The 6,483-nt window shown below is 57.4% G+C and overlaps 1 pseudogene; it reads right to left on the reverse strand.

The window, feature by feature from the left end:
- Positions 1-2,841: 2,841 nt before the first annotated feature.
- LOC120599051 (uncharacterized) lies at positions 2,842-2,960 on the reverse strand (annotated as a pseudogene).
- Between the last annotated feature and the right edge of the window lie 3,523 nt (positions 2,961-6,483).

Consider the following 6,483-nt stretch of genomic DNA (forward strand, 5'->3'; position numbering starts at 1 on the left):
ACATGCCAGACTCCTCAGATTTTGCTCAGTTTCTCAGAACTGTGTAAGCTCCCATCCCTTCTAGCAGATCTCGGAAGGATTCGCCCCAAGGAACCTCTGAGTGCACGGCCTGGGCGCCCACCCCACCGGGGTCTTCCTAGCCTTGCTCCTCTCCCCCCGCACACACTGCTTGCAGGCCCCGTGGCGGGGCGTGTCCCTGTCACCGCAGAGCCCTCCCTCCTGTGACGCCCCTTGAAGAAGGCGTCTCCCCACCTGGGCCCACATTCATTTTCTGCGTGATGCCTGTCAGAGAGCCTCTCCTGCCGCGGGCCCCTGGCCCAAGCGATGCAGAGCTGGCCCTCTTCGGGGTCCCCTAGGCCACCTGAAGGAGTCGGGGAACCCACACGACAACCTGGCCTTCCAAGCAGACGCTGGCACCTGCACCCCCGGAGGTCAGATCGACTCCCCGGTACCCCTCACACCCCAGCTCTCCATTCCTCAGTCCCTCTCACCTGGCTTGGGGTGGAGTGTGGGGACGAACTAGCTTGCCACCAAGCTGTGTGCGACTAAGTGGCATTCGGATCTCAGCAGGAGCCTGAGGCTGAAGGACTGTCGGAGATTTTGGGGTTCGCCCTTGCTACGTAGAGGAGGAAAGGAGAGTGGGGAACCTGTCCGGTGTTGAGGACCAGGGGGGCCCTCCGCAAACAGCAGTAGAGTCAGGCCAGACAGAGGGAGCCGCGGGCGTGGGCGCCGTGCGGGTGCTGGAGAGGCCTGGGCCCTGGCTGGACTGCTTTCAGTTGCTGCTTCCTCGGGGTGGGGGCAGGTCGCCGGGATCTGTGAGTCTGCGTGGGGCCAGCATCCGCCCGGCAGACCTCCGATCCGGTCTGGTCACCGCATTCAGATTCGTTCTCTCCGTGGCTCGAACCCGCTCTCGGCTGCTGTGCCCTGGGGTTTCTGCCCCTCCCTGCAGGTCCTTGGTTTCAGTGAAGAGGAGAATGCTGTCCTGGGACAGGCTCCGGCTGGCTCCCGGGGCGGCCTCGTCAGCGCAGGACGCCGAAGCTGGACGCCAATAAAACACCTTGAGAGGGAGCTCTTTGCCGAGGCCCGTCTGTCCTGGGCGAGTCAGGGCTCCCGGTGGCCAGGGCCTTGGGGACGCAGCTCTAGGACAGTCTTCTGTGGGGTTCACGTGGGGGCAAGCCTTGGTTTAAGCTCTGTGCATGAAGGAAATGGGTGGATCAGCGACGGTGGGAAGGGACTTGACTCTGAGTGGGAGCTGAGATGGGCCCCGGTCGCTCTGTGCCTTCGCCGGTCATCTCTGTGGGGACAGGCAAGGCTCCTTTCCTACTGGAGACTGCTGTACCCCGAGAAGGGGGTGTCGGGCCAGCTGCAGGGCGGGTCATGGAGGCGGACAGAGGCCAGGCATCCTGGCCAGGGTTGCGAGGCCCTTCAGGGAAGGTCACACAGCCTGGGGCAGCTCCAGGGACCCTGGTCGCGAGGCTCCGCCAGCACCACGGCGGCCCTCCCCACGGTCAGCAGCATCTCCACGCACCGCCCGCCGCGCTCGTTCCCAGCTCCACCTGACAGGGTCCACTTCCTTGTAACTTCGGCAGGCAACACCCATTCACGACCTCGTCCTTCAAAGTCCCAGGTTTAAGCCATGGCTCGTGTTTTTAAGTTCCGTTCGAGTCGCAGCTCTCGCTACAAAACGTCTAGTTCACTGGATGTGTATCAGTTCATATTTCTTAAGTAACGAAGTTTCTTTCCTGGTAGGCTACCCTGCAGGCCACTCACAAGCAACTAGACTCATTATTCTGGTCAGGCGTCCACTCTGGTCCAGTCAACTAGAGGAGAAGGGCCAAGGTCAAGGAACACGGGCTGAAAGTCAGCCCCCCTGGCCGGGTCTGTGAGCAGGCACCTCCCATTGGATGGTGCCATGGCCGCGGCCAGATGTCCAGTCATCAGTACAAGGATCTGCTCCCTCGGGAGGAGGCTCTTCACCCCCAGGAGCAGAGAGCACTGCAGTGGGCACGTGGTGACAGCAGAGCTGGGCCTCGGGCCTCTGGGAGAGCGTCGTCCCCAGGAATCACGACGCGTCCCGCTGCGAGCGGAGCCACGTCCTCGCGAAGTCTGCGTGTTACTTTTGTATCTTCGAAGGAGGCAGTAAATGAGTCCATATAAAGGGTCAAGATCCCGGATCGAATCGGAACTTTTGCCCCCCTCTACCTTTATGTTCCGTTCGGGTTCTCAGTGGATGCGGTGACTCAGTGGATGCGGTGACGCCCACCACCTCGGAGGGGAATCTGCGTCATGCGGTCGGTGGATCCAGACGCTAATCCCTTCTGGAGACTCCGTCACGGACACACCCAGAAGTAATGCTTAACAGCCATCTGGGCGTCTCCTGTGTCATCTCGAGATGACACAGAAAATTAGCCATCGCTTTGCTAGGGAAGCTTCCACGTCATCCACCTGTTTTCAGCCACGTGCCTCACTCCTGATGGCCCCGGATGCAGAGTTAGTACTTTCATCTTTCAGACAGTGAGAGTCCAGAGTGCTTGTGGGGGAGTGCCTCGTGTGGGGAGACTTCCACACTCTCAACCAAACCCCCTGCTTTAGTTCATTATTCACCCCGCGCTCCTGAGCCGTGCTTGGGTTCCGGAAAGCCCACCCTAAGTGGTTCTCTCAGAGCGTCTGTGAAAAATGAATGTGTCTCGTCTTAGTTTTTCCGAAACGAGTTTCGTTCATCCGTGTGGCGGAGAGTAGTTTAGCTGGGTATAAAACTCCAGCCTGACAGGATTTTTTCTTCAGCACCTTGGAGATGCCACTTCCAAGTCTTTGGGCATCTACTATTCTTTTTTTTTTTTACGCCCACAGCACCCGGTCTTCCTAGCTGGTCTCCCACCCACGTACTAACTGGGCCCGACCCTGCTTAGCTTCCGAGATCAGACGAGATCGGGCGCGTTCTGGGCGGCGTGGCCGTACACGGCACCTACTGTTCTTGATGACAGGCTGTTGGCAGCCTAACTGTTTCTTCTTTGTAGGAAATCTTCCTCTCTAGCAGTTTTTGAGACTTTTTGTTTGTTGGTTGAGTTTTTTTATCCTGTCTGGCCCCCGATGGGCCATCTATCTGAGTATTCGTGTCTTTGATTCTGAAAAGTTCTGAGCCATTACTCAGAATTTACCATTGAGTCACGGTGCCTACTAACTGCCATGCCTGTGTTTTCTGCTATGGGAGTTTCCAGCAGGCATGAGCTGAATCTTCTCCATCTGGCTCCCACGTCTTTTAACTTTACTTTCAAATTTCCTTCCTTCTTGGTCAGTTCCTCACTGTTGACTTTCAATTCACTAGTTATTTATGCTTCTGTGTAGCCTTTATTTTACCCTTCGAGGTTTTGAAACAATTTTATGGCCACAGTTTTTGTTTCTGGTGTTTTTAATTTTTTCCCCTATGTTCTTTTAATCTTGATTGAGAGTCTTCTTGCCTTGTCTAACCTCTGAGGATTTCAAGCACACGCAATGCTATAACATCTCTTTTGATTGCTATACGAGTTCCTTTCTCCCGTTTGTCGGGCTGATTGTCTGAGCATAATGGCATTGGTCTTCCAGTGTGTTTGTAAGTTCATCTCGAGTAGGTCTTTTCTGTTTTCTTTTGCACCCCCTCCCACCCACCTTTCTCATCCCCCGTGTGGCGACTTTTGCAGCTGCCTCCAATGGGCTCACAACTCGCAGTCAGGTCTGACGTCATCAGACTGGGATTTCTTCCTGGGGGGCCGCAGCGCCATGGCCGATGAGGCTGTGTTTCTGGTTGCAGGTAGCAGCTTCATTTTAGTCTCTATTTATTGGCAGAGAAGCCCTACATGAGCCCAGCCCTGCGAGCTCCCTGGTCCACGCAGCGAGCCTGGCTCAGCTTCTGTCTGAGAACACAGCCTTCAATGCCCCGTACCCTGGCCAGGGTACAGGTGCCCCCGGCTGCTTTTGCCTTCCTCATGTCCTGAGTCTGTAGCTTCAATTTCTGATTCCCGTTGCAAGTTTCTATTCTCTTTCAGGATCCCCCAAAATGTCTAGCTTGCTGTTGAGCTCAGCAATACACTTTCAAACATAAAACATCCACCGTGGACAGAAGTTGGGGTGGGAGTGACTCCAGCATGAACCTACCAGGCAGTTAGATGTGTGCTGTGACCCTTCGCTCTGCTCAAGGCCCTGGTCTTCTTCGCCCAGCGCTGATGTCCTCTGTCCATCCCTAACATCTCGGCTTTAGCATGGGCCTCTGGCGTCTCCCGTTCGAATTAGCATTGTTCCCTTGTCTACTCCAGGCTGGGCCCTGCCGGCCTTCGTGTCGTGAGGATGCCACGCCCTTGCTCAAAACGTGGAGAGGCTCTCGGCCATCCTCGGGACAAACCCCTGGCCCTTAGCAGGACTCTGCATCTCCTGTCCCGCCCCGCGCCCCACTCTCTTCGTGCCCGGTGCTTCCTCGGTCTGGGCTCTTCTCTCTTTTTCTCTCCTTGTCTTTGCGTCTGAGTTTAGGGGGTCAGATTCAGCCCCCCCCCACAGTGTCTCTGCGGTCAGTGTACCACCCCTAGCAGTGCTGCAGGCGGGAGCTGCTGATGCGTCTCACTCCCCCGAGAGCTTGGAGAGATGGGTTTACCCTCCTGTCTCCAGGGTTTGGCACAGGACGGTGCTCAGTAACGTTTATTCATTTAATGGGAGGAGGGCTTGGCCAGCCCTACCCTGACGGGTGGGTCATCAGCCCCATTCGCAGTGAATCTGCTTCTGGCAGAGGCGGGGGTGGGAGCGGCCATGATCGGTCTTCACTCGACCTTGGCACCTAGGATCGACCAGACCAAGGGTGAAAACAGACCAGAAAAGCTCTGTTGGTGAGAAGGCAGAAGCCGAGTCCTGAGTGGTCGTCACAGAAGAAAGTGAAAGTCGGTACTCGCCCAGAGAAAGCCGAATCCTGCGTGCAAGTTCCCCACCCTGCAAGCCTCACCTCAGCGTTTCTCCCCACAGAGCCTTTCGCGCCTCGAACCCGCTCATGACATTCACAAAATCCATGTCCCTTCAGAAAGGAGGACGCCACCGCTCACTCAGCAGACTCTGGGTCCCCGGACAACAAGGAAGACCATGTTCACTGCAGACTAAGGGCACCGCACTGCCGGTGGTGCTGGCTGACACTATGGGGGGGTGGGGGGTGGGGAGTGGGGGGAGCTTTCCTTGCTTAGATAAACCAAACCATCACCGACGAATGGGAGGCTTTTGATTGAACTTTGTCAGTGGGTCGCTGGACCAGCCCCGTGATGAAGGCCACACAGTGGCCACCACGGCTGGGACTCGCATGCTGGCCTCGCAGACCCGAGCAGGGCCGGCCAGGGCGGAAGCACATTAGGGCTGCAGATGCTTTCGAGAAAGCATGATTAAATTGGGAGCGACCCCTTTAAGAGTGTGCGTCGATGCCTGGGGGAACAGACCCGCGTTCGTGGGTGGGGACAGCACTTGCCTGGGCTCTGAGAGGCGGCTGAGTTCTCTGCCTTGTGAAAGAGAAAGCTCTTTCTCAAGTTCAAGGGCACCCAGCCAGCTGTCTTTGGGTTTTCGAAATCCTCCTGTGGGTTTTCTGTGTGGGCAGGTGGCCCCTGACGCAGCTCACTCTGCTTCCTCTTCTCCCTCTTGCAGACCGTGCCTCCTCTAAATGCTCGGTCTCAAGGGGACTCGCAGCTTTCCCATTGGCCTCTGGTCGGACCTCCAAACGGATGAACCAGGTGGAGGAGGAGGCTGTGCCTTCAGGGCCGCAGCCACCACCCACCTCCCGTGCCCTCTAAACACCAGCTCTGGGAAGACCAGGAGGAATTGGTCCCACATGGGGTTGGGGGTGTGTGGGTGGCACGCGTGTGACCCGGGAGGATGTGGCTTCTGCAACAATCCATCTTCTGAAACTCCAGTGCTGGTGTCCAGGATGAGTGGCCACCAGGGGGACAGGAATGCTGCTGTGGGGGACAGACCCCAGCAGCCAACACCTGCCCCAGTTCTGGGAGACAATAAAAGTCCCCCATGTGTGATACAGATGGACTCCCCGCCTGCAGCATGGGGCTGTTGGGTGACATCAGAAGCCCAACCCCGGCTCAGGTGGCCGGCTTCAGCAACCCCGCCGAGGGCCTCGTTCACTTCTCTCTCCCGGCCTGTGCTCCTGGAGACCCCCATATGGGCGCTGGAGTCCACTGTCCCTCACGCTCGCCGATAGGCTTGTCACAGGCAGGTGTTTCCACCTCCCTTCCACAAGCAGGCTGAGCTGAGCTCCCTGAGGAAATCGAGTGGCTTTTGTCCCACTTTGTCTCCTGCCATGGTTTATTTTATCAGCCAGGGGGTGGGGTAGACGGGGAGGAGGCTTCTGCGGCTCTGAGTGGAGAGCACCACTCAGCACCCACACCGTGGGAAACTGTGACAGGGCCGTGACTGCTGGGAGATGGGGCCTCCCGCCCTTTGTGGCCTGGGCTCGGCCACAGAAGAAAAGCCACC

This window comes from Pteropus medius, unplaced genomic scaffold (genome assembly GCF_902729225.1).
Source record: "Pteropus medius unplaced genomic scaffold, Ma_sr-lr_union100, whole genome shotgun sequence".
Taxonomy (NCBI): Eukaryota; Metazoa; Chordata; class Mammalia; order Chiroptera; family Pteropodidae; genus Pteropus; species Pteropus medius.